This window comes from Petaurus breviceps, unplaced genomic scaffold (assembly GCF_028583685.1).
Source record: "Petaurus breviceps papuanus isolate PSGF00001 unplaced genomic scaffold, PetGlider_PUasm1.0 129, whole genome shotgun sequence".
NCBI classification, from domain to species: domain Eukaryota; kingdom Metazoa; phylum Chordata; class Mammalia; order Diprotodontia; family Petauridae; genus Petaurus; species Petaurus breviceps.
Genome location: NW_027185665.1, coordinates 2,878,352 through 2,906,106, shown reverse-complemented (window position 1 = coordinate 2,906,106; position 27,755 = coordinate 2,878,352). Strand labels below are relative to the sequence as shown.

The 27,755-nt window shown below is 40.4% G+C and overlaps 1 protein-coding gene, 1 long non-coding RNA gene and 1 pseudogene across 6 annotated transcripts in view; all 3 read right to left on the bottom strand.

Moving 5' to 3' along the window:
• LOC138173680 (eukaryotic initiation factor 4A-I-like) overlaps positions 1 to 1,158 on the bottom strand; it is a 1,572-nt pseudogene extending 414 nt beyond the window's left edge.
• The window catches only part of LOC138172841 (uncharacterized), a 578,919-nt gene that overhangs the window by 251,847 nt on the left and 299,317 nt on the right, over positions 1 to 27,755 (bottom strand). The window lies entirely within an intron of this gene.
• The window catches only part of LOC138172796 (PDZ domain-containing protein 2-like), a 494,585-nt gene that overhangs the window by 198,799 nt on the left and 268,031 nt on the right, over positions 1 to 27,755 (bottom strand). Inside the window, exon 1 of one of the 5 annotated variants that reach the window (XM_069102697.1) lies at positions 22,013 to 22,261. The exons of the other annotated variants lie outside the window; for them this stretch is intronic. The gene's annotated coding sequence lies outside the window, so the exon portion shown is untranslated. Of the gene's footprint in view, positions 1 to 22,012; positions 22,262 to 27,755 lie in introns of those variants that run through there. 5 annotated transcript variants of the gene reach the window in all.

The following is a 27,755-nucleotide window of genomic DNA, read 5'->3' as shown; positions in this document are numbered from 1 at the left end:
TATATATATATATATATATATATATATATATATATATATATATATATGTATGTACATATATATGCATGTGTGTGTGTGTGTGTGTATAAAGAGACTTTGCTGGAGGAAACCCTACTGAATCAAATGCTTTTTACAGTCAACAAACAGTAACATGTGGTGGTTCTTATATTCATTATGCCTTTTAAGCAACTATGTGACTATAAAGATGTGCTATGCTATGAAATACTTCTTGTGTAAGTCTCACGATTTTATCATTTTATTTCTGATCAATGTCCTCACGAATCACAAAGAAGTAAAGTCACAAGCGTGCATTTTTTAGTCAATCCACCTTTGGGTGGCTATGGATGAAGACAATGGCTCGTGCATTCCATACATGTCACACAAAGTATCGAGTTTCCACTCATCTTGTTCCACACTTACATAAAAGTGACAAATGCCTTCCAATATCAACTCCTCCTTCTGGACTACAATCCTGATAAGATCCTTCGCAAATCCCTTGGTATTTTCCAGCCTGAGGGCATGGTGGCTGACAGAAATACCTCCTGAGAACTGCCATTGATTTTCTGGAATCTATCATAAATCTGGTCCTTAAAACTATGGCTTAACCTATCACCAGCTTCATCTAGGACATGGGGAGGGGGAGGAGAAAAAGGGAAGGAAATAAAAACAGATATAGCACCTTCTACATGCCAGGCACCATTCTAAGAACTATGCAAATATCATCTCATTTAATCCTCAGAACAACCCTACCAGGGAGGTATTCTTATTATCCCTGTTTTACAGTTAAGGAAATAAGTATCTTTGATATATTTAGGAGATAAGTATTGCCGGTTAAGCATGTCAAAAACACAGACTGGAAGCATAACCACTTTCCATCTCTAAGAAATGTTTAGGAGAATAATTTACATCCTTGATAAAATTATAATAAAGTAATTGTCAGGCTTTCACAAGAAATATTCTATAGCAGATCACATTTTTACAGTCACACAACTGCTTGAAAGGAATAATGAGTATAATTAATCACCACCACCACTCCCTTATTGTTTGTTGACTATAAAAAGCATTTGATTCAATAGGGTAAAATATCATGTGAGAGGTTTTCCTCCAGCCAAGTGTCTTCTATGTATATACTAAAATCATGAAAAATTTCTCGAGGGATTTGATGATAGTGAAGATTGGGATCAACAATCCTCTGACTACTGATATCACATTTATCATAAAATAGGAGATATTTGTTGAATAGTGGAGCTTGCTACTGTCATGGTCACAACATAGTAGGTCTGCAACACTCATGGTCCCTTGGACCTTTCAAAAGCCTTTTTCTCTTGAAACCAACTACATGACAATGCACTAGAAAATATATTTCCTGGTTTTTGTTTCTTTTTCAAAAAATGTAGAGTTTGGAACTTCTTGCTATGGTAACTCACTGTCCATTCTCCTCCCCCAGTAGGAGAAATATTTTCTAGGAAATAGAATATCTCTTGTCAAAGCATATCCCAAGAGAAAGATGAGCAAGGAGTAAAAATTAAATCCCGTCTAGAAATCACTTTTTGTCCTTTGATCAATTCTTCGCAAATTCCATTGTGAAAATCTGGGTAGAATCCATCCATAGAAATGGGCCCTGCCAGCAGCTAGAGGTTTTTTCCACACCATCTTCCTCTTCAGATCCATTTGTGGTACACAAGGGCAGTCTATGCTGTTCTGCTCAGTGGTTATATACAAACCACCATAGACTTGGAAGGACAACATGAAGGGGAAGAGCATTTTTTTCTCAAGTACTGCTTTCATCAAGCAAGCCCCAAAAGGCAGGGGGATGGGAGAGGTTGGGGGCGGAACTCAAGTCTCCCTAATGAGTTTTCTGTGGAGTCCACTTATTAAAAGCAGAAAATGTAATTGCTGATATTTTATCTGAACAATTGTTCTTCAGTTAAGGATGGAATCAATTAAGGTCTCTGCCACGAAAAAGCAAGTAGATAATTCACTTAGCCAACCAATCCCAGTGGTAAGCTTTGAAATCACTATAGTACATCAACAACCCACAATCAACAGCCTGCAAGTTTTCAATATTGAGGTTACAAAATTGAAGGAGTTTGAGGATACATCAGGGTTTGTGGTTTTGACCAATCATCAAAGCTACACTGCACATATAGACAAGCCCATCAGTAATTCCAGTTCTCTCTCTTTGCCCTGACCCCTTAGATTCTTTAGCTTCCTTCAGGTCTCAGCTCTGGAGAAGCCAGACTCTGAGAAGATGCCTCTCCTGACCTCTCTCTCAAACTGCTGCTCTCTTCTCACTCAAGCTAAGTTGTATTTACTTACGCTTGCCTGTTGTATCCCCCAGGAGGTTGTAAGCTCTTTGTGGACAGGTACTGTTTGGGTTTTTGTGTCCTAACATACACATAGAAAGTGCTAATAAAAACATTTTTTTAAAAAATCTTAATTGTGGTAGAGATTACCCCCAACACAGCCACTACCTTGAAATCCTGCAGTGCCAATTTTCCAGAGAGAAAGATTCTAGTGATAGAATTAAACTCCTTAGCTTGGGGTTTAAAAATTCTTCTATCAAAATTATTACCACAGACATTCAGTGGAACTATTCCAACTTTAAACTCAAAACAGTACTTTGAAGCAGATAAAAATCTGACATCCCTGTTTATGTAATAATTACAATTCAATCACAAAGTCATAATTTTAAACTAGCAGCAGATTTCCTTCAAAGATGTTGACTAGACTTTTTTAAAAGAAAAAAAATGTTTAAACTGGTTTCAAAGTGTAATGAGAGCTAGAAATAAGATCTGCAGTCAGGACATCAGAGGGAGTCCTGTGCTGATCTCCGTGGGCAGAGAGATAAAATTCACATAACATGTCATCTAACCTCATACTGAGTACAGTATTTCCCAAAGGTTCCCCCAAACTACAAAGGTACTTTGGGTAGGTCTCGAAAAGTTAATCTTTAGTATAACTGAAAATCTACACATATTCCTGTGAGGTTTTTTTTTTTTTTGGGTCCTGGACCCAGTCTGACTAAGTCTATGGACCCTTTCTCAGAATGTTGTTTTTAAATGTATAAAATTAAAGACATTGGATTACAAAGGAAACCAATTATATTAAAAGTTATTAAAATATTTTTTTTAATTAGTTTGCCAATACTGGGTTAAGAACCCTTGCAGCCTTCCATATGTGCAGCAGACCGTATCTCCCTTTCCCTTCCTACTTATACATGGAATGCCCCATAGGCTGTGTTTTGATAGAGGAGAGGATTGCCTTACTGATGAAAGATAAGACTTCTCAAGACCATATTCTCCAACCAAACCTCTACCTAACCCTGTGTAATGGGAATGTAAATTTTGAAGATCTTCCCTGCCCCTAGGCTAAAGTGCACCTGGAGCCTGGGGTGGGAGGCTTGTTTTTCAGTAGATACTTCTTGATTGGTCAGTGAGTCAATAAGGTTGTTACATTCTCTGAGCCAGGAGAAGGCTATATAAGCCCTGATGTGTAGCTTTGTTTTGGGGGCTCACTTTGAGAAGTGTTCTGTGACTTGATCGGGATTCTGGGAAGCCGTTGTCCAGAGCCCCCCGGTTTTGAAAAACCCAGATGTTGATTTGGTATGGATATAATGGCTGGACAGTTTGGAAAGCTGTCTACTTGATCTGTTTCTGTCTTGATAATTCTGCCTGTATACTTTGAAGTTCAGGGTGCTGACCTTTTTCCCCTGAACAAGGTAAATGATCTATGTCTGACTGATTAAAGTAAGCTTGTTAACTCATTTTGAGTTGCTTTCCTTTATCAAAGCAGATCCAAGAACCTGTGCTGGCAGCAAACCCTGAGGATGCTTGGGGTACTTGCTGCTACACCCTGCTAAACCACAGGTTAGTAGTACACAGATATTTGCATGGGTACAGGCAGTTCTAATGATAGGAGAAAAGGTCAAAAATGAGTTAGTTCTCTGTAATACTCTATACTTCCTCCAACTCACTCCCTATCACGTGTTCAACTTGACAGTCTTGGCAACTGAATCCTGGGCTAGCTCTGAATAATAATTGGTAGCACAATGAGAATCAGTCGGTCATTAAGCACCTACTATGTGCCAGGTACCACCGTGCTAAGCACACAGGAGTATAAAGAAAGGCAAAAGGCAGTCCCTGCTCTCAAGGAGCTCACAGTCTAATGGGGGATATTGATAATACCATTCTCTATTTACTTCAAACCAACAGAACCAGAAGTGTGCTGGGGAAGGGGAGAGTCATGGCAGTAGGATGTATATAAATTTGATCCTGAGGCTAAAGACCTTTTGAATACATACAAAGCTTTGGCTATTTGTGAGCTATTTTTAAAATGTTCCCTGTCCTAATATTAGGACTAAACATGTGGGATAGGGGAAGACTAAAGATTTTAATAATCCCACAAACTCAGACATGATAGCAGAGGTCCATGTTTAGGGTTGGCATTCCCAGTAAACAACTACTCATAATTTGATATGATAGGGAAGGTACCCCTGAGGCCAAAGTATCTCTCCTACTCATCAATTTCTAAAATTCTACCATTAGAGAGTCAGTTTTTGAGGATTCCCCAGGTCCTCTTTCAATATAGAAATCTTTCTAAAAGAACTGACCAAACAATAGAATTAATTCACATTGCGATGCTAGGGACTTACCATAAATGTGATGAGAAAGAGTAAGTATACCTGAGTGAGCAAGTAAAAGGTGAAAAGGCAAGGTAGTGACAGTGTTAAGGACAGACTTCATCGCTTCACAATGTTGTCCCAATAGTTCCTGTGGCAAGGAGAACTGACATTTTATCTTAGGGCCTCTTTTTGTCAACCAATTAGGATGAAACTTCTGAAAATTAAAGGTTACTGTGAACAAAAGAAACAAATGGGTGCCATTAAAATAACATCCCTGGGGGCGGCTAGGTGGTGCAGTGAGTAAAGCACCAGACCCCCCCCACCCCCACCCCCGACCTGAGTTCGGTTCAGGCCTCAGACACTTAACACCCTAACAAAAAAAACTAGCCATGTAACCTTGGGCAAGTTACTTAACCCCAATTGCCCTCCAAAAAAGACAAAAAAAAAAAACATCCCTGGATTCTCAAAAACTTCCTCTCCTACTTCTATCCATACCAACAAGGGACATGGAAGAGTAGGAAATGGGGTCGGGAGGCCTTTCAAAGCCTGGTTACACCAGTAATATGTCAGTCCTAAAGCAGAAGTCTATTGGCTAGATTCTTTGAACTCAAAAAACATCCAGTGAATGTCTAAATAGTGATAAACCCATCTTCAGATAGAAATTAAAGCTCAAGAACACACTAGGACTTGACCTGGACCAGAAGATTTTGCTGTGGACTTAAGAGACTCTTCAGGATCCAATTTTTTGGACTCCTTAATCAAGCTCAATCCCCATGCAAGAATCCTGTAAATTTCTGTTGTCACTATTCTCAGTCTCCCAAATTACCCCTTGGTGTATGGAAGGTTCCGGTGTCATAATAGATAACACGCTGTACTGTACTTGAGAGTCAGCAATCAATCAATCAATAAGCATTTTATAAGCACCTACTATGTACTAGGGATTGCCTAGACACTGAACACAGAGACTGAAGTGATACACCACCTGTCCTCCAGGAGTTTATATTTCATCATGGGAAACAACATGTACACATGTAAGCACATAAAACATAAATAAAGGTAGTTTGGGGAGTGAGGACATTAGCGGCTAGGGAGCTCAAGAAAGGCTCATCTTGATGGCTCTTGAGCTGAGCGGTGAAGGAAGCAAGTGACTCTAGTGGTCCAAAGTGGGGATAGGCATGGCTGAAAAGAAATAAGCACTTATTAAGTACCTGCTATGTACCAGGCACTGCGCTAAGTGCTTGACAAATATTATCTCATTTGATCTTCACAACTAGCCTGGAAGGTAGGGACTATTATTTATCTCTAATTTATAGTTCAGGAAACTAAGGTAGACAGAGGTTAATTGACTTGCCCAAGGTCACACCACTAGTGTCTGAGGTGGGAAATTTGAACTCAGGTCTCCATAAGTTAAGGCACAGTGCTCTCTCCATTGCAGCACCTGGCCAGGAGGGGATACACCAAGGACACAGCCTGGATTCAAACTCTAGGAATTTGTATGTAAAAAGTGGATAATAATAGTACTTAACCTCACAAGGCTATTGTAAGGATCCACTGAGAAAACACATGTGACATATTCTGGAAACTTTAGATTGTTATCTAAATGTGAGCTATTATTTTTTTTAACTACAAAGATGAAAGAATTTGAAAAGCAGTAAAAGTCAGCCAGAGTCAATCAAAGATTGAGAGAAGAGATGAACAAAAATCCATAGAAGAAGCAACTGGCTGGCTTACAAATCTAGTATTCCAAACCACAAAAACTAATTATGTCCCAATCCCAAAGAGATTCTAAGAGGAATGAACACTGAAAAGGAAATCTAACCTTATCATGGGTGGATTATTTCTTTGCTTTCCGTCTACAAGACAATAATGCTTGAAGTCACTCCTAATATCATCACGTCTTCCCACAAACCACAAACTACCCTACATTTTACAGCTACTATTTCAGTGACATTTACAACTAAGAAGGAGGGGTTTAATTTTTTTTTTAATCAAGCATTTATTTTCTCTACCTCCCCCCCCCCCCCCCATTTAAAGAAAGGAAAAACAAAGCTCTTTTAATAGCAGATAGTTAGGCAAAAGAAATTTCTGTATTGGCCATGACCAAAAAAATGTATGTCTTATTCTGCATCTTGAATCCATTACCTCTCTGATAGAAGGTAGATTTTACCATCAGGTAAGAAGGTAGGTTTTACCATCAGTCTTCTGGAATCACATCTGGTCATTTCATTGATCAGAGTTCTAAAGTCTTTCAAAGTTGTTGCCTTTACAATGTTGTTATTGTATAAATTATTCTCCTGGTTCTTAAGTGAGTAATGCTTAGGTGAATAGCACTAGAATGAAAACTGACTTTTTTTTTTAAACAAATTTTTCCAGTTATATGTAAAAACAATTTTAACATTCATTTAAAAAAATTTTGAGTTCCAAATTCTCTCCCACCTTCCCTCCTCTTCCCCTCTAAGAAAGCAAGCAATTTGATATAGACTATATGTGTGCAATGATGCAAAACATATTTCCATATTAGCTATGTTGTGAAAGAAAACACAGACCAAATCCTGCCCCTTGAACCAAGAAAAATAAAGTTTTTTAAAAGTATCCTTCAATCTGCATTCAGACTCCATCGATTCTTTCTCTGGAAGTAGATAGCATTTTTCATCATCAGTTCATCAGAACTGTCTTGGATCTTTATATTGCTGAGAACTACTTAGTCATTCATTGTTGATCACTGTACAATATTATTCTTACTATGTATAATGTTGTCTTGATTCTACTCATCTCACTTTGCATCAGTTCATATAGGTCTTTCCAGGTTTTTCTGAAACCTTCCTGCTTGTCATTTCTTACAGTACAATAATATTCTACCATAATCACATATCACAACTTGTTAAGCCATTCCCCAATTCAGGCATCCCTTCAATTTCCAATTCTTTGCCACCACAAAAAGAGCTGCTATAATTTTTTTTTTATACAAACAGGTCCTTTTCCTTTTTCTTTGATCTCACTGGGATACAGATCTAATAGTGGTATTGCTGGGTCAAAGGGTACGCACAGTTTTATAGCCCTTTGGCTATAGTTCCAAATTGCTCTCCAGAATGGCTGATCACTTCACAATTCCACCAACAGTGTATTAGTGGTCTGATTTTTCCACATCCCTCCAACATATATCATTTTGGTTTTCTGTCACATTAGCCAATCTGTGTGTGAGGTAATGAGGTATGAGGTAGTGCCTCAGGGTTGTTTTAATTTGCATTTCTCTAATCAATAGTGACTTAAAGCATTTTTTTCATATGACAAAACTTACTTTCAAAACAGATACCAAGATACGATATTAGCATAAAGAAGCCAATATCTTTAGCATTAGCCTTATCTCCCACTACTCCTAAGAGAGTATTTCTTTGCTTTCCCTAGAAGTAATCTACCTCCCTTTAGATACGAACACACACACACACACACACACACACACACACAATCATTCATCCACCAACCTTCCCTCCTCACTGAGTAACCAAACCCTGAATTCATAATTCTAATCATACAATTCATTTAACAATCACATATTGCCCACAACACTTCTTGTCTTTATATATATATATATATGTATATATATATATCTACACACACACACACACATACCCCTATTGAACCTTTCATCTTCTCTCAATTGTAAGCTACCTGGAAGTTAACTGAGGGCAGGACTTATTCATTTTAGTATCCCCTGATACTAAGTATAAGTATATATAAGTATACTTAGTATCCCCTCACTGAGCTTAGCACTATGTCTTGCACGTAGCAGATTGTCAAGAAATATTGGATCGTCAAGCAGAGGGCAGTTTCTTATACTCAAGCCAACAGCATTCTATAGTCTTTTTTTTCTCTTGGAGTGAGGCAGTAAAGCAACCCTTATTCATGGCAAAACAATTTTTTCATTGGACTAACCACAAGAAAAGTAAAAACAATTGGAGCATGTGTCAAGGGAAGCTAAAACTTTTAACTTTTTTGATTTTGCTATAAAGATTCTGCCATTCACAAAACACCTCTTAAACCACTTTTACCCTCCTGAATGGCAGGAGGTAGCCATGAAGAGTGTTTGCAATTGAGTAGACAAAGAAATATCCTATCATCTTGAAATGCTCACTAATATGGAGCAATTACCTGTCCCTGAATGCAACTGAAAAGCTGCCATGATGGAGAGGGAGAGTGCAAAATGCCCTAATAATGGGTCATTAAAGTCACTTTAATTATACTGGGGTGAGGAAACTTAAAGTAAATGGTTCTTTTGGAACTTTAATTCTTCTGATCAGGAAATAAACTTATCACTGAGTTAAAGGATAAGATATTTCTCCCACCCGTTGTCATTCTGTTTCTGGTCATTCAGCAAAAAACCACTACTAACTAGGCAGGCTTTGATGGGGCCATGATTTCATTCTGACAGGTATTCCTTCCACAGATAATATAGATCACAACCTTTCTGTGCCTTTTTAGACAGTGCAGTTCTTGTCAATGTCTTTCCATAAATCGTTTGATCATAGAGTTGGAAGGGACCTAAGAAGTAATTTGGTCCAAATAGCTACCCATCTTCCCCCATTTTATAGATGAGGAAAGTGAGTCCCAAGAAATAATTTGCCCAAATTCACAGAGGTAGTAAGGGTCACAAGTAGGATTTGAACCCCATGGTCTCCAGAGGATCATCCAATGCCCTAAAGGGTATCCTCTGGTTCTTTTACTGCCTCAGACATATCACACCATGGAGTGGCACGTCATCTGCAGCACTTACAATGGCCAGAGCACTGAATCAGGAGCTAGAGGGACCTTGATTAGAAACCTACCTCAGCCAGGTACTAGCTTAGAGACTTTAATTTCCTTGGGCCCCAGTTCCTCATCTGTCCAGTGGGGAAGGACTGGGTAAGGTGGCCTTGAAGATTTTTCCAGTTCTTAATCCACAATCCTATCATTCTGTAACTTTAAAACCTGGGTAGAAAGTAAGGTTCCATGGAGAGGGAGGAGAATTGTGGCAGTTGTTTATAGGAGCAATGATTCTTTCCTTGCGACTATCCATCAGCAGTCTCTCCTTCTTACTCCATGACTGGCTCACCTCCTTTTCCAGTGACTCATATTCTCCATGACATTTCTTATACTATCACTTGAAAAAACGCCCTCCTAGCTACGTACTGTTGTCTCCTTATACCCACCACATAATCTTTCCGTTGCCTTCTGGGTTACTTAAAATTTTGAATTCTTCACAGATTGTGGGGTTTGATGGTTTGCAGCCATATGACATCACCAGGAGAAGAGTAGTGTTGAAAAGATGAGCTCTGACAACAGTTTTAAGACTATTGAAAGTGTTGGACAATTTCCCACATGTGAGCCAGGACTTTGGTTTAACTTAATATTATTATTGCTTTGTTTGACTGGTGGTTATTAATGTCCTCTTGATGTCAGTGTCAAACACAAGCAGGCTGTAAATATTTTACTAGTGATGATTTATAAATAAGAAGTAGCATAAAAATCGAGAGCATAAATGGCTGGCAAAGGAAATGTACCCATAATAGAGGATTTATGGGACATAAATAGTTTGAAAGAATGAAGTGAGATTTCCACTGTTGGGAGAAAGTACCCATAATGTGGAGATTGTGGAGACTGAAATAAATTGTTTTATTATTACTCCTATCACCTTCCATTTGTGTGTAGATAGCTTGGACTTTTTAAAATGCTTTCTCATAATTTATCTCATTTAATACTTGAGTAGTCTGTGGCTCAGGATGGTATTCTGAGTTTACACTGACAGGGCTTAACTGTGGGGCCAACTCCCAAATCTCTGACTCCTTGGCTCATGCTGCCCTCCCTCCCAAAGTTACTCTGAATAAATCATTAAATACAGTTTGTATATACATCTCTACAGATGGGTATTAAAGGGTCCCCATCTTCAATATAAACGTTTAACATTACAAATACATTTACTGAGTTACAGGACTGCCTTTATTTTACCTTATAGATAACACAAAAGAAAAAAAAAGAGGAACCCATAAATAAATGCAGAAAACACATAAATGAACTCAAAATAGGACACAAATGGTCAAGACATTTATTCATTCTCTAGTGAATCTTTCTTGTCACTAGGGACCTAAAGTTCTTCAAACTTAAGGCCACCGTGGGTGATGGACCTGCCTTGGAAGGAAAGGAATGAGGCTACTAGAGGAGTAAATCATACTACAGAATTCCCATCAATATATCTTTCATCTCACAGAGGCCTGTACACACATTCAACCTTATGATACAAAAATATATGGGTTTTGGAATCCCCACACAGGAAAATACACTTGAGCTTGCTGGACGAACAATCCCTCTCTCCCATCAGATCCAGGCCATCTGAATAACTTGCTGAGCTTGGTCCCAAAGAATAGATGAGGAAATTACCTCCCTCCCAACTTTGCAGAGATGAGAGACTTACTATGAGCATAGAGTATATATAGCATGTACCATCACACTCAGTTGATATATTGGGTTAATTTTGCTGACTGCTTTTTCTCCTTCCCACCCCCATTCTGGAATATTATGTGAAATGAAAATAAAGCAAAAAAAAAAAGTAAAGATATCAATAAATATTTTAAACCAAAAAAAAGATCTTTGAAGTAGGTACTTTGGTTAGTTCTTTCTGCTGTGCAGAGTGGGGCAGAAAATGAAGACACGAGCTTTGACCCAAAGGATGTTCAAATTTCAGTTACAGAGGCAGGTTTAGGGGTAGATGTGGTCTTACAGCACTCTCTTCAAATCACACCATGCAGGCACCTCTTAGACTGCCTATTTACAAGTTAAAACATGGACCTAATAGAAGTACATAAGCCAAATTCTGAGAACATTCATAGTGTGTGAGAAAGATTTAGGTTAAACTTCTGTATTTTGGGGGAAGTAGACTCTGGGTAACTGGAAAGAGCACTGAAGTCAAGTGTTAGGAAGCCTGGGTTCCAGTCATGCTCCAGAGGAAGTCACAATCTCTGTTACCTAAGTTTGCTCATCTGTGAAATGTGCCTAATTATGGGCTGTTGTTAAGGATCAAATGAGATCATGTATGGAAAGCTCTGAAGCACTAAAGAAATGTCAGCTATTATAATTTGAGCACAAGCAATTTTTCAGAATAATTTCTCTGGCTGAGATGAAGCATTATTTCCCACGTCAACTATGGATCTCCAAACAAGATCTGTTTTCAGGAAAAACCAGAATCAATTTGTCTCTTGATGATCAAAATTGTACAATCCAAGTTGTTTGTATCTCTCTGTAAGGAATTATTCTTCTACCGCAAACTAACCAAAACTTAATGAAAGCAGAATGAAGCTGCCAGCATTCGGAAAAGTTGAGTTTCAAATACTTTGGGAAAGGTGGCAAATAGAAGACCCATTAATTGGTCACTTGGCTCGAATGATTTTTAAAGCTGCCACTAAAGCAATTGATTCTTGCTTGAAGAAAAAGAAGAATCATTTAAGTATAGTCAGACCCCCAGTTCACAGCTCAAGAAATGTAAAGAAATGCAACTGAGTGATTATTGATTTAAAACTGTTCATTCTAAGTCTGAGATTACCCAATAGAAATAGTTATCTTTAGGGAAAGTTTTGAAAAAAAAATAGATGCCTATGGTCAATATAAGTTTGGAATATTTTTGTAAGTATCAAAATTCTAAGAGGTCCCAAAAGTCAAATTCAAATAATTAAAAACCAATGCCGGTCCCAGAGAACATCGATAACAAAGCATATATCCCTCCTCACAGCAGAGAGGTGGGAGACTACTAGTGAATAGTGTTGCATATGTCATCAGATTTGATCACTGTACTGAATACTTTTGCTGCATAGTTTTTCTTTGTTACAAACAATGATTCGGTATGGTGGATAGGAGCATCTTTTTTCTAGAAATTACTGTGATTTAAAGACATAAGGCATCAACAAAATGTATTTTTGAAAAAAAAATGAGGAAGTACTAGACCAAGAATGCACATGTATAAGATCACAGAATAGTAAAGAGGCATATTGGTATTTGAGACAAATTCAATTGAAGGAGAACAGAGAAGCAGCCTGTTCTCCAGCAAGTTTGGCCCCTTGCTAGGGAAACGTGTTAGTTAGAGGGACGGTAGATAGCAAAGAAGGAAGCCATGGTAATACAACTTGGATTGTATTATGTATAAATGAAGTTATAGTAACCAATAAAGGTGTCACCTGCTCCTACAGTGTCAACTCCGTGGGACAAAGTTCCCTTTGCCTCATGCTAGTTTCAGTTCTGATCGGTCACAAAGAAGAAGAGAGAGAAAAGACTGAGAAAATTTGAGCTAAAAGAATTAAAGATTTCTTGGTGTTCTAAGTTTTTTGATTCATTCAAACAGCCCTCAAGTTTGAGTTCCACTCCTCACCTGCCAACAATAAGACAGGGTTACGTACCCTTCAACCCAACTGAGTCACCTAGCACAGTGTCTAATAAAATGTTTGCTAACTTGGCCTGAAACAGCATATAACCATCAAAACTGATAGCCTATGACCGGAAAGAGAAAGAGCACATTCACCTGAGGAAGAACTTAGCCCAGGAAATAAAATTCTATGACCCAAATCTAGAGCCCATGACTGTGGATCAATGGTACAGCCAGAAAGTACACTTCACTCACCACAAAGTCTTATAGTGAGTGATCTTGATGGAGATTTCTGTCCATAGAAATGCCCCAACCCAATGTCACATCTCTAGGACACACCAAAATAGGAATAAATCCACTTCCAGATACTGTGACCTCAAAAAATGCTCACACAGTCTTTTAGGGTTCCTTGTTCTGGTCTCAGTCTGGCCAGATTTTGCTGAACCTTTGGGTGATGTTACTATGTCAGAGCTCCAAGTTCATTTATCCAGCCTCATATACAGAATAAGTGCCTAAGTCAGCCTTGTAAATAAGTAGCAGCAGTTTACCAGCCAACACACTTTTTCAAATTCAGTGATTCATGTCTTCCCCTACAGGTACAACAGCCAAACTTATTCATGAAAAGTAAGTTATGGGAATAAATGTGTTTTATGTACTTACATTGTATGAAATAGTCAAAAGGCAAACAGCAGAATCAAGGAAGAAGAAAAGTAAATGGAACAGAAGATAGATAAGCCATATAATAAACTATAAACTGTATATCTAAGACTAGAAGATTTTGAGCTACAAAGGACAGTAGAGGTCATCAGCTCCAATCCTTTGATTTTTCAGATGAAGAAACCAAAACCAGACAGTGGTCTGATTTGCCTAGTCATACAGCAAGAAGGTGCTGAAAATGCAAAACCAGGTTTTCCTGACTCCCTGTCCAGCAATCTAACCATCATACCATGCTGCCTCTCAGTCCCAAGATGACTGAATATCTGCCAGAGTAAAATATCTAATGTTCCAAAAGTCTTAAAATTTAAAGCCTAAAACCACATTAAGACTTTCGGGCTGTCCTGTACACAAAGTCCCTGTTCATTCTCGCTGCTAGTCAGCTTAGAGGAAAATTGTAATGTTGACTAAATAATTCTCAGCTTAGGTTTCTGAGTAGCCCAGAGATTGATTCTAAAGTAAAAGCCCAGTCAGAAGGCCAGCTTATACCCATCAGTCCTTCTGGAGCTGTGAATGGCAAGACTCAGTTGAGTAAAATGCTCCTGGACTACACAGGCTGCCCAGGTCCCTGAATAAGAGCCTCCATCCACTCACACATCAGCCCCCATACTTAGTTATCCCAATAAGTAAGCTCATTTCACAGTGTTTAATTAGGGATTCAAGAAGATGAAAAACAAACAAGTTTTCCATTCCCTCAGTGCCTAAGAAGCCCAAGTGCCAGGGAAATCATCAGACTCCAAGATTAAACCAGCATACATGCCTCAACCCTCGGATTTTCCTCCTTTTTCACATTCTTTACCACCTTCAGGGATAAACTGAAGTCCAACAATTGCAGGCCTGTCCTGAGGGCTGCTCCCAGGACTTAGAACCTAAAGCCCTTTGGCTCTCCTTCCCCACCCCCAAAGCCCTCCAGCCTGGAACCTTCCCAAAAAAATGAGAGGCAACTTTCTGCCTTCCCCTCCAGGCCTTCTTTACTGGGGCTGCCAAAAACTTTCTTGCATCTATTACAATCAAACTCCTGTGCTGTTTGCAAAAAAGCAATTTGCTTATTGTCAGCAATGAAACCCTTTCCCTCGCAAGCAACTGTTAGGGGTCTAAAGGAATCAGCTGGCTGCCTCTCAGCAGGATCTATTCCAACATGGAACACTGAGTATAACGCTGGACCTATATTTTGGCAGCCAGACCCTCACTTCCAAAGGCTATCGTGGCAAGGAGCGGACCACATCCCCAAAAGAGGGAAAGAAGTCAGGATTTACTCCAGAAGAGAGGCACTGGCAGTCTGTTAGACTGAAGGCCTGGTGAGAAATTCTGTGAGCCACATCATGGTGCTATTCCAATGAAAGCATGCCACCAGCCTGCACACACATTCTCCCCCAATGCCCTGGAGTGGGAGCCACTCATGCCTAAACGGCCCAGAATGAAGGCAAACAAATATCTACTTTATTAGTTGGTAAATCTCCTCCATTTGTATGTAGGATTTCAGCAGCAGTGTTTCAATTAAGGATGCAAATCTTGAGAATAAGCACCATTCATTTATTTAGTTAAAAACTCTGGAGTAGGGCAAGCCTGCCAAAAGAGCATTCACCAGGTTTGGAGGCTGTGCATCCAGTTTCAGCTCAGCTTTGCCACCTGTGTAATCTTAGGCAAATCACTTAACCTCCTGCAATGTACTCATCTCTAAAATGAGTGGTTTGGCCGAGCTGGCCTCTGAGGTCCCTTCCAGCTTCAAATCTAGAGCCTGGTGATGCCACCAAGTACCCATTGCATACAGACTAGCTGAGAAGGGAGACAGAAAGTTGAGGTAAGAGATAAAATGAGTTTCTTGCTCTCATAGAATTTATAACATAGTGAGTACTGATCACAAAAACATAACTATAATGCACATTACATAGGGGAATAGAGGGGGACTTCACTGAAAAGTGACAGCATCATTTTAGGTGTATAATTGTCTTTAAAATAGTACAAGCATTACATGGTAAGTACATTAGTGTAAAATAAAGAATTATGTGAGATCTTAGGCAGCAGGTTGTCACCCACAGGGGGAAATGATGAGGGAAGGGGAGGCCCCCTGGAGGAGGTGGCTTGGGTTGAGCTTTAAAGAAAGATAAAATTGTTCAGTAGACAGAGGAAGGCAGTGGAAATCATTCCAGAGACAGGAAGCAGTATCAGGACAGGCACATAGGTGGGAAAATTCAGGGCATGTTCAGGAGAAAAAGTATTTCCTGAACTAAAGCCCCGAGTTTGAATGTAGATGAGAGTGTGTGGAGGACAGTAATGTAAAGCAGAACTGGAAAGAGAGGATGGTGTCAGGTTGAATTAAGTACTCAATGGCCAATAGGGAGCGAACGAAAATTTCTGAGCAGAGGGGTGACTAGAGCATTATCAGATCTGTGATCCTAAACACTAACCTGACTCTGGTTCCTGAAGCAGACCATTAGACCAACACAGATCAGGAGAAAGGATTTAAGCAAATACAACTTTGCTCTTCTAAACTATGAGCATGAGTTTGGGAGTTAGGAGAGGGAAAGGTTGTATCAGAAGATTATCTTTGCTCTGGCTTCTGAGACCACAAGATTTCTAGTCAAAATGTGAGGAGGCCCATTCATTGCCCAGTGTCTCAGATTTGCCCACTGTTCTGATACTTTGAGAGGCCAGTGGATCTAAAATCAAGCCACACACAGAAACAGCTAAGTTCTTTCATGATGACTGTTTCCCAAAGCCCCACCAACATGGAGTGAGCAGGCAGAACCTGTTTAGCTAATGCATTCCGGAAGCACTTTGGTTGGAGGTGTGGGACTGGGAGGTGGGGGCAGGGAAAGAGTAGATACACACTGGGGGAAGGCTCACATTTATGCTTTATCGTAATTCCTCTAAGTGCTAAGAGGAACACATTTCTGCCAGTCAGTCAACATCTGACTCTGCCTATCAGGGGTTATATTGTGCCAATTTCCAGCTTTGTTTTCCTCTTCTAATTTGGAATAAAGAAAAACAGTTTCTAGATCACTTAAGTCTCTATCCACTCCATCAAACGCTAGCAGTTTCTGGAATATTAATGTGTGCCCTACTTTGAGGAAATTTAAACAGACTTTTGCAAACAGAGGAATTATTTAGGGTATGCTTCATTTTACAAAAAGATTCACCAAAGCAACACACACACACTCTCTCTCTCTCTCTCTCTCTCTCTCTTTCTCTCTCACTCTCTCTCTCTCTCTCAAAAAAAGCTACTTTTAGTGCCTTTAAGGATAATGTGATTTACACATTTTATAGGCATACTTTACATAAAGTGAGGCACCTCTGAAATTAGATGCAAATTATTTGGATCTTTTAAAACAAATATCTACATGGCAAATAGGCACAAAAGTGCCAAGTTACACCTCGCTCACATTACTGTGATTGACATCACCATACAGATACATGGTTATATGGAACTGAATTAGGGAAGTCCCCAAACAATGTGGGCATGTGTCCCAGAAAGGGGACAGGAAAGGACTCAGATATATAAAGTGGCAATTGCCAACCTCCTCCTTCTCCTCGTACGTGGCATTCCTGAAGTGGCACTCTTCTGTGAAGATTGAATTTTTATCTCCATATCTTCCTCAACAACTTAAATTTCCTCCAGTCTCTCAGGATTTGCAAGCTGGTTTCCTCACAACTCTGGGAAGGAAGCAGGGCAGCTATCCTGACCATTTTACAGATAAGAAAGCTGAGGCTCAAAAAGGCTCAATAACTTGCCGAAAGTTGCCCAGAAGACCAGGGTCAGGGTCGAGACTGAAAATCAGGCCAACTAATGCCAGATGCAGCAATCATTTCAGTGTGCCACATCAGTTAAGTCACACAGTTCGTGAGGAGAAAGAGAGAAGAGAAAAAGGAAAGGGAAGGGAGAAGGAGGGGAGAGGGAAGGGCAAGAAAGAAAGAAGTGAGGAAGAGAAAGAAGTGGAGGGAGGGGAGGGAGAGAAGAAAAGGAAGAGGGGGAGAGAGAAGGAGAAGAAGGAGAAGGAACAGGAGGAGGGAGGAAGACAGAGAGAGATTTCCTTCTTCTATTCCCAGGAAGAGAGAATCATTAGCTACAGAAGACAATGGTCATAAGTGCTTTTTGGTAGTAGAGAAAGAAGTTTCTCTTCCTCCTATGTCACAGCCTTGGAAATCCAATGCACCCGTTCACATGAGGGCCTACTCTGTTTTGTCTTAGCAGCCACATCCCACATCACCAGCAGTAAGCTCATAAATCTCATTCGAATGTTATGAATGCTCAGCTGCTGTTCAGGGAGTAAAGTCTCAAGTCCCAGGTTGGTCTCCAGATGAGTTGTACAAGTTACGCAAATCAGGCTTCTGTGTTTGAAACTGCACAGCGTACAGGAACAGCAGGTTGCTTAATCTCTAAATTTAGAGCCATCCCTGTTCCAAATACAGGAGAGGGCACCAGCCCCCACATGGCTCACCTGGCAGATTAAAACCCTTGGACCCGCCACTCCCAGCCCTGACGATGTGACTTGTCGAGGAGTGTGGCTCATCCTCTCTGCTAAGCTCTCCCCAGCTGTGACTCCCATAGGGCCCTCCCCTGATGTTTTCATCCTTTCTCAGTGGTTTCTAACTGCTACACTAGGTTCTACCCTCGACCTCCTTCAGGGATGGACCTCAGGGTCAACATCCAATTTTGGAGCAGCAAGAGGACACACAGTCCAAAGAACCTGGAAAGAAATTGATTTCATGCAAGTCTTTTTTTCTTCCTGGCTTTAAGCTGTCATCTCCTTACATAAACCATTGTAGTGCTAAAGCAATTCAGTCAGCAACAAAGCCACTGAAGCTCCAGACGACATTTCAGTTTAATACAAAAGCAACTGTGCTTCCACAGTGAAGGTAAGAAGCCTAAAGTTAAACATGATTGACATCACCAGTTTTGTGTGTGTGTGTTTTCCCCCCTGCTAATCAACATAGAACAATGAGAAAGATAATGTGCTTGGGAGAAACGCACACAGGAAGACATCAGTACAGGCTGGTGGAAAGGACACCATATTTGGATTCAGAGGCTAGGAATTCAAATCCTGGCTTATGGCCTGTATGATTTTGGGAAAGTCCCTTCACTTTTCTGAGCCCCACATTACTTATCTGTCAAATAAATGAAGAGGTTAGACTAGATAATATCTATAGGCCTTGCCAAATCTCAACCCAGTATCCTAAAGTAAAATGAAAAGCACCATGAAAAAATTATGTTGTCTTAAATTTGACATTCACTCAAAGTTTTGTTCTTTTTGATGATTTATAGAAACATTTTTGTTCTAACTGACAAATCCAATACCCTTAACTTGCCTAAGGCTGGTCAACATTCAAACAGCAGGCAGGGAAAGGGAGGATAAGGAAGCAAGGTTCCATGGAAAGAACACAGAATTTGGGATCAAATGTACCAAAAAAGCACTTGTTATGGCCATTGTCACACTTGGCTCTGCCGCTCGCTACTTGGGCAAATCACTTAATCTCCTTGAGCCCCAGATCTTCATCTTAAAAAAAATCATTAAAGCCCCATCATTAAAAAAAAAAGACATTATGTCGTCCTTTCAAGGTTTTTAGCTCCAAATCTATACTCCTATAAAGAGAGCACAAAATGGCAAACAGTTTCTAACCATTTCCTAAACTATTTGGCAAATTAGCAGTGTATTGGGACCCATTTACCTGGGTAAAACATGGAACTTTTTAACATACACATTTAGTTTTAACAGCATGGAACATCTTATGACAGCAAATAAGGTGTGGGGGTGAGATCAATCTTATTCAAATAGATAATTCCACTTTATTCATTCTGGTTGGCAGAGGAATAAACTCTCATTTTATAAGTCTATCTTTGCCAGATCTAATGGTTATGAGCATTAGGAGGCCAAACACCACAAGAACCGACATCAGCTCCTGCAATAGTGTGCCTTCAAGTTTCTGGAGCTAACCCAAGTGTCACTGTTTACCACGCTTAGATGGTCATCATTAGCAATAATAAAGATGATGAGTCAGGCATGAATGTCAGGTCAGGATCACCACAACCAGGCACTGGAATGCAGCCAATCCAGCCACTCGTTACAAACGAAAACTGGGCTGGATGGATGGCAATAAGATCCACACAGGACAAGTGCAGATGGCAGAGAAAAGAAGAAACAATATAAGGGCACAGTGAAGGAGCAACCTCAAGCAATGCAGCCTAACTTGAGAACATTAAGCAAATCCAGTGGAATGAAGAAATGTTTCAAAAGCCCGTGCCCTTCGACCCAGAGATTCTACTGCTAAGCATAAAGTGAGGCTGGCCACTGTTCATAGTCCTCCTTCACTTAAATCCAATTCACTGGCAACTCATGGCATCACCTTCCTGACATCATGGTCCTCTTCGAGAATGAAGGACAAACGACATTTGCTAAATGTATGGCCCAATGAAGTCAAAGGTACATAGAAAAATCTGATGTATATCAAAATATTTATGGCAGCATTTTTTGAGTTGGCAAAAAACCGGAAACCAAGTAGATCAATTGGAGAAATGGTCAAACAAGTTATGGTATATTACATTACTATGTAATATGAAGAATATAGAAAGAACATGGAAAATTTTGTGAAATAAGTAGAACTAGGGAAACAACACACAATAACTACAACAATGTAAAAAGAAAGAAAAAAAGCTTAAATGACCAAATTTGGCCTGAAGAAGAGAATGCAATTCCCTCTCCTTTTGCAAAGGTAGGGAACTACTGGTGTGAAATATCAGAGATAATATTAAACTTGACTGACGTGTTGGTTTTGCTGAAATGGCTTCTTTTTCCCTCTTTCTTTTTTTGTTTTTTATCATAAGCATGGTTCTTCAGGCAGGGGAGTACATAGAATATGTAGGGGAATGAAGGCAATGTAAAAGTAAAATATTATCAGTTAAAAAAAAAACAATAAAAGAAAGTCCAGGGTAGAAAAACTCTGAAATGGTAGGTACGTAGGGCTGATCTTTTTGAGCAGAGCTACCATCGCATCCTGGAGGCCAGAGCGTCAGAGTCCTTAACTCTGCCAAGCTGAGGACAGCTCCAACAGACCACACCTGCTCACATGAATAAAAATTCTATTACGAAAACCCAGCTCTCTAATTACATTTAGCACTGAGCACACCCTGAAAATAGATGATTTTTTTGACTCGCACCATTGCTGATGAGTTTCACAAAGACCCCAAACACTCTTCCTGAAAGTTTGCCATTTCCAAGCAAAGGATCAGAGATCACAGAGCTAGATGGGATCTCTGACACTGTTGAGTCCATCCCTATCCCTCTCCCCACCTCTCATTCTCCAATTTTATAGATGAAAAAAACTGAGAGATTTAGTGACTTGTCCAAGATCACAGAAGGAGTGTCAGAAGGAGAACTGGAGCCCGAGTCCTCTGATATCAGAGGTGCTTGTCTCTCTCCTGGAGCACACTGCTTCCTCCAAGGCAGGTCTATCCTTCAGGACTATCTATGACAGTAGAAAGGATCCATAATTCTCTCAACATTCTTTATTCTACTTCACCTCTTACTGTGGATCCTAAACCTGAACAATGAAAAGGATGCTTCTGAGGGGAAGCACAGATGTTCAAAACCACTGCTGAGTCCTTAAGTGACCCGAGCTTCAGGGCAAACAACGGAGTCCAGCCTGATGTGCTTTGTCCTCCACCTCTAAAAGGCAGGGCCATCCTCCCCACCAGTTTCCTAAACTGTCTTAGTGAAACACTGGGCATCCCCATACTCATTTCACAGTCATCTCCAATTCCCAACACAGAGGCAAGATTGTGCTTTAAAGCAGAAAGTCTAAGTGAGTCAGCCTACAGCATGGGTCCCAATCATTCTCTGACTGTTTTCCAGCCCTGGAACAATCACCTCCTCTCTTCCAGGCCTTGACACAAAACTAGGCGCACCTGGTTGGCTCCAAAATGTAAAAAGCTAGCAAAGATCCCTGCCTGACTCTCCCAGCTCCCAGCTGATCCAGAACAGAGTTAACCCATTGCCGGACAGTGTCTGCAGTTCATTTAGCATTTGCCAACTTGCTGTCAATCTTAACTCAGATACTACAGACATGTTTAAGAAAAAAGGAACAGGAAAAAGAAAAACTAACTTGTCATTTTGGCTTGTGAATGAATAACTGGCCGTATACTCCACCTTATCTGTATCTTTGTAAAGGCGTGTGCTGGCACAACTCAACTGGAAGCTGTGTGTTTCATGTAGCTAATGCATCCTACATTTCCCATATCCCCTGGTGTACCCCCCCTACACACGCGCGCACACACACACACACACAGACTCTCCTACCTGCTGCCTGAGTCTGTACAGGTAAGTGTCCTCTGCTTCCCATGAGCCACCACTTGAGAGGAACAGTGCCCAAAGTTTATTTTTCTTCTTCTCCCTTTCCCTTCAGCAATTAAAACTCCAGGGTTACTATCAAGAAAAAATGTGAACCACGCAAGTGAGCTACTCTGGGCTTCCTGTCAGCTATCCATGCTTCTAGTGAACACAAGAAAAGATTCTTCGCCAGCCAGGCCCTCCCTCCTTCATCTCCTGTACTCAGGAGCCCCACCCACAGCACTCAGATCATTTTTCATTTATGACTGCTTCCAGCTAAACTGTATTGAGTAAGAGAATTAGCCAGCCTTGGCTCAGCCGGCTTCTTGGAACCACGCTGCTAATAATTGCTCTAATTCACAGGGAGTGCAGGGGAAAAGAAGTACATCCTGGTAGGAGGAACCCATCTTTTTTTCCCTCAGTAAGCATGCCGCAGAGATTCCATCTGCAAAGGATTCCCACCTTTGCAGTCAAGTCAAAAGCACTCAGCTGGAACCATCCTCAACTTAGACCAACACCATACCATGATCTAAATTACAAAGTGACTTCACACACCTTATCTCATCTGAGTCTCACAGAAACTTCAGGGCAGGCAGGTGATAGACAGCTCAAGTACTATCATTCCCATTTTACAGATGAGTAAACAGAGGTTCAGACAGGTGACCAAAATCATACAATCAGCAAACAGCAGATCCAGGGCTCAAACCTAGTTTTCTGACTCCAACTTCCAGGATTTTCTAGCATCTTACACTCCCCAGTGACTCATACCCCTTGATAAAAGAATTAGAGAATCTGAGTTGGAAAGGACCTCAGAAGCCATTTAGTCTTCCCTTTACCCCACTGAGAATCCCTTCTATACCACTGACGACAACTGACCATTTAATTTCTAACTGATGACCACTACATTCCAAAGTAGCCCCTTCTCCATTTGGACAGTTCTTACTGTCATCCATAGATCAAGTCTGAAGACATTTGGCCTAACACATGCAGGAAGCAAAAATGTGCATACAGAAGCATGTGTTATCAGATGGAAAGTTTCTTGATTGGATCCCTCGTAGTAAAATGAGATCATGCTACATTAACACAATAATCATAACCAGGAACTCATAGAAAGAGTTAAATGGATAAGGTGGGCTATTTTTCATGCAACCCGAATAGCACAGAAACAAAGAACAGAATCGATTCTCTTCTTTTTAACAAAAACTACAGATTCATAGGACTTGGAGCTGGAAGGTGTCTTAGAGGTAATCTCATTTTAAAAAACAGTCCTCGTTTTTCAATTGAGGATACTGAGACCTAAAGAAACTAATTAATTTATTCAGTCATATACCTATACCTAGAACTCAAACCCAGGGTTTCTGATTCCAAACCTTTTATCTACTACATCTACTATAGTGTATTGTTTCTTTAACAAAAGCTGTTATAATTTACTGCATCCTAGAATCCAAACTTTTCAGGCACTCATAGAATGCTAGTAGGAATCATCTAGTCTAACCTCCTCATTTTCAAGATGAGGAAACTGAGGCCTCGCTGAATGTCACCTCTCTGGGTGTCTTCAGTCCCAATGGCAGAGTTCTTTCCACAAGCCCACATTGTCTTTTCTTTACCCCTAAGTTCATACTTCCTACCACAGACCAGTACAGGCAAAGACAAGCAGTTTCTTCCACCACGGAGTTTCAAACCCTGCTCAAATGTCAGCAATCACAAAGATGATACAGTTTGACCCTTGAGAACGATCAGTGACCAAGGAATAGTACATTTTTAAAAAGTAGGCTTCCAGAAACCAACACACACACACACACACACACCATCCTGCTTCCATTTAAGCCTGAATGAAAGTAAAAATAGCACAAACAGAAATCCAAAGGGGGCTTTTCATGCCCACTCGGGGACATGTGCTTCCAAAATCCATGGTTCTTGCCTAGTGCTTACATAAGTAAAGCACAGAGTAGCAAAATCAGAATGAAGAGTGGTTTACACAGGATTGACAAATCCCATTAGCAACTGCTCATATTGGGAACAAAAGACCCATGTTCCTCCACATCCTCATTTAGGCCCTGTTTCCAGGACGACCAGAAGAGGGCCTATTCAATCATTAGCTTTGAAAAAAAAAATTTTTTAACCACACAAACCTATCCAGTTTTCCACATCTATTTCATATTCTTTGCAATACACCTAGATCTTCTCCATGAATCCCACTGAAACATTCTGATTCCAAACTATTTGGGGTTTTATTCTTTTTAAATTTCTCTTTTTATTTGGTGGACATGAGACATGATTTTCAATGGACCTTATTTATTAGCACTTGCTGAAGCAAGTTTGAATCCTCTTCACCAGAGGGCTTGGAATGTCTCATGAAGAGGAAATACCATAGATTTTCACACCCGCCAAAAATGTAGAACAAATAGACTGAATAAATTGCAAGAGTTGTTTTCTTCTTTTAGCTCCGTTTCCACTTGACCAGGTTAACCTAGTTGCCATTCATTTCTACAAAAACTCAACAGATGTGGGATTCATGTGTATACAGGAACCACCATGTTCAGAGAAGAGAACTCACATAACTCAATGAAGCTACTTAGTACTATTATGCCTCAAGGAAAGGAAAGTCCCTTATGTACAAAAATATGGACCAAAAGGCAGCACCTTTCTACTGGAAAGAATAAGTTTGTCCATTGACTGGGGGAGGGGAATGGCTGAAAAAAATGTGGTGCATGAATATAATGAAATGTAATTGAGATGCAAGAAATTATGAAAGTGAATAATTCAGAGAAATTTGTATCACGTCATTCAAATCCTCATAAGACTTGTATGGAAAATGGCAGAGTAGAAGCAGGACCTCCCCACTGCTCTGGCTTCCACCTTCCCCAATCCATGTAAAACGGGGATTCTGAAGAAACTTTGGAGCTGCAGAACCCACAAAATAACACAGAGAAGCTAACCTCCCGCTGAGGACAGCCCGGAAGGCAGCCAAGGCAGTGCTCTGGGAGCTGAGACCAGCCCCACACCAAGGCTTTAGCCCCAGGGTGGGCCTGACCAGCCACCAGCCAGAGGGGACTCCAGATCAGCAGCAGCTGTGGCCGGTTCCAGATTTATCAACATATACATGCAAAGGACAAAGTGAGAGGTCAGTGCAGTCTGGACTTTGGAACCCAGTAAGTGGGAGTGCATGGCTTTTGCCCTCGAGGCAAGAAGCCGCTGAGAAGCTGGCACAGCCAGCCAGCGCCAAGTGGCAGCTTCAGCTCCTGGCCTGCAGAGCATAGGGGGACCAAGCACCAGTCTGAAGGGTAATGGCTCTTGCTTTAACCTTCTTGGATCTGGATTGCAGTCTAGGGTGGAGGTCCTGGGGTGTGTGTCCAGCTTTCCAGAGCTTGTGGAGACCTCAGAGAGGGCACCCATCTAATACCTCTGGCACCTAAGAAAACCCTAGTGTTTTGGACGAAAGCTCCCCTGTCTGGGAGTCCTACTGTGGCAAAAAGCCCAGGTGTCAAGTGACTTAGGGGCGACATGACCAGGCAAAGGAAACAAAGCAGACAGACGATTCCAACATTACACTCCTATTTTGGGGACAAAAAGGAGCAAAGCATGGAACAGGAGGAAGACAGTGAAGTCAGAACTCCTGCACCAAAAGCTTCAAAGGAAAATACGAGCTGGTTACAGGCCATGGAGGACCTGAAGAAGCAGATAAGAGAAGTGGAGGAAAAATTGGGAAGAGAAATGAGAACAATGCAAGAAAATTACGAAATGAGAGTCAACAGCCTGACTGAGGAAAATAACACCTTAAAAAATAGACTAATTCAAATGGCAAAAGAGGCTCAAAAAGGCAAAGAGGACAAGAATGCCTTAAAAAGTTGAATTTGCCAGATGGAAAAAGAATCTCAAAAGCTCAATGAGGAAAATCATTGCTTCAGAATTAGACTGGAGCAAATGGAAGCTAATGACTTTATGAGAAATCAAGGTGCTGTTAAACAGATCCAAACAAATGAAAAAATAGAAGGCAATGTGAAATATCTCATGGGAAAACCACTAACCTGGAAAATAGATCCAAGAGAGATAATTTTAAAATTATTGGACTATATCTGAAAGCCATGATCAAAGTAAGAACCTAGAAATCATCCTCCAGGAAGTTCTCAAAGAAAACTGCCCTGATGTTTTAGAACCAGAGGGCAAAATAGAGGTTGGAAAGATCCCAAAAAGAAAACTCCTAGGAATATTATAGCCAGGTTCCGGAATTCCCAGATCAAGGAGAGAATATTACAAGCAGCCAGGAAGAAAGAATTTGAATATTGTGGAAACACAATCGGGATAACCCCGGATCTGGCAGCTTCCACACTGAGGGATCGAAGGGCTTGGAATATTCTGGAGGTCAAAGGAGCTGGGATTAAAACCAAGAGTCACCTACTCAGAAAAACTGAGTATCATGTTTCAGGGGAAAATATGGTCATTCAGTAGAATAGAGGACTTTGAAGCATTCTTGCTGAAAAAACCAGAGTTGAATAGAAAATTTGACATTCAGATACAAGAAGCAAGAGAAGCATGAGAAGGTAAACAGGGAAAAGAAATCATAAGGAACTTATCAAAGTTGAACTATTAACATTCCTACATGGAAAAACAATTATTGTAACTGATGAAACTTTTCTCAGTAGTTGAAGGGAATAGAAATATATATATTTATATTTCATATATACGTGTCTATATATGAGGGTATATTTCATATATATATGGGCATATGAATACATATGTGAATGTGTGTATACATGTTTATAGGTATACACAGATAGAGGGCACAGGACCAATTCAACAGGAAGGAATGATACTTAAAAGGTGAAATTAAGAGGTGAGAGAGGAATATAATGAGAGGAGATGGGGAGAGACAGAATGGGGTAAACTATCTCATATAGAACAGGCAAGGGAAAATGGTTACAATGGAGGGGAAGAATAGGAAGGCAAAAGGGTCAACCTTATTCCCATTGAATTTGGCTTGAGGAGGGAATGAAAAAATAAATAGGGTATCTCACCCTCCAGGAGAGTAGGGGGGGAAGGGGATGAGAGAGGAGATGATGGAAGGAAGGGCAGGCTGGGGGGGAGGGAAGTTGGAAGCACCCACTTTTGAAAAGGGACGGGATCAAAGTAGAGAACAGAACAAGTGGGAGGTGGGACAGGAGAGAGGGAAATATAGTCAGTCTTTTACAATATATCTACTACGGTATTGTTTTGCATTAGCCACACATGTGCAACCTATAATGAACTTCTTATCTTCCCAGTAAGGGTGGGTGACAAGGGAGGAAGGGAATGAATCTGGAATTCAAAGTTTAAAATCAAATATTCATATATATATACATACTATTATTAATACTATTTTACATGTAATTGGGAAATAAGATATACAGGCACTGGGGCGAAGAGATCCACTGGAAAAGTTGAAAGGGGTATGGGAGAAAACATGGGAGAAAGCAGATTGGAGGAGGGGATATCCTGTGGGACTGCTATTTTGGGGCGGTGGGTAGGGGAAAAATGGGAAGAAAATTTGTAACTCAAAATCTGGTGGAAATGAGTGATTCCCAAAGGAGAACACAAGTAACCTCCTTTTTGTACATTAAGCAATTGCAGTAGAGAGACAAAATTACTGGTAAGCAAGCCTTATTCTTTTCTGATGTGGAGAGAGAGAGGAGAGAGAGAGAGAGAGAGAGAGAGAGAGAGAGAGAGAGAGAGAGAG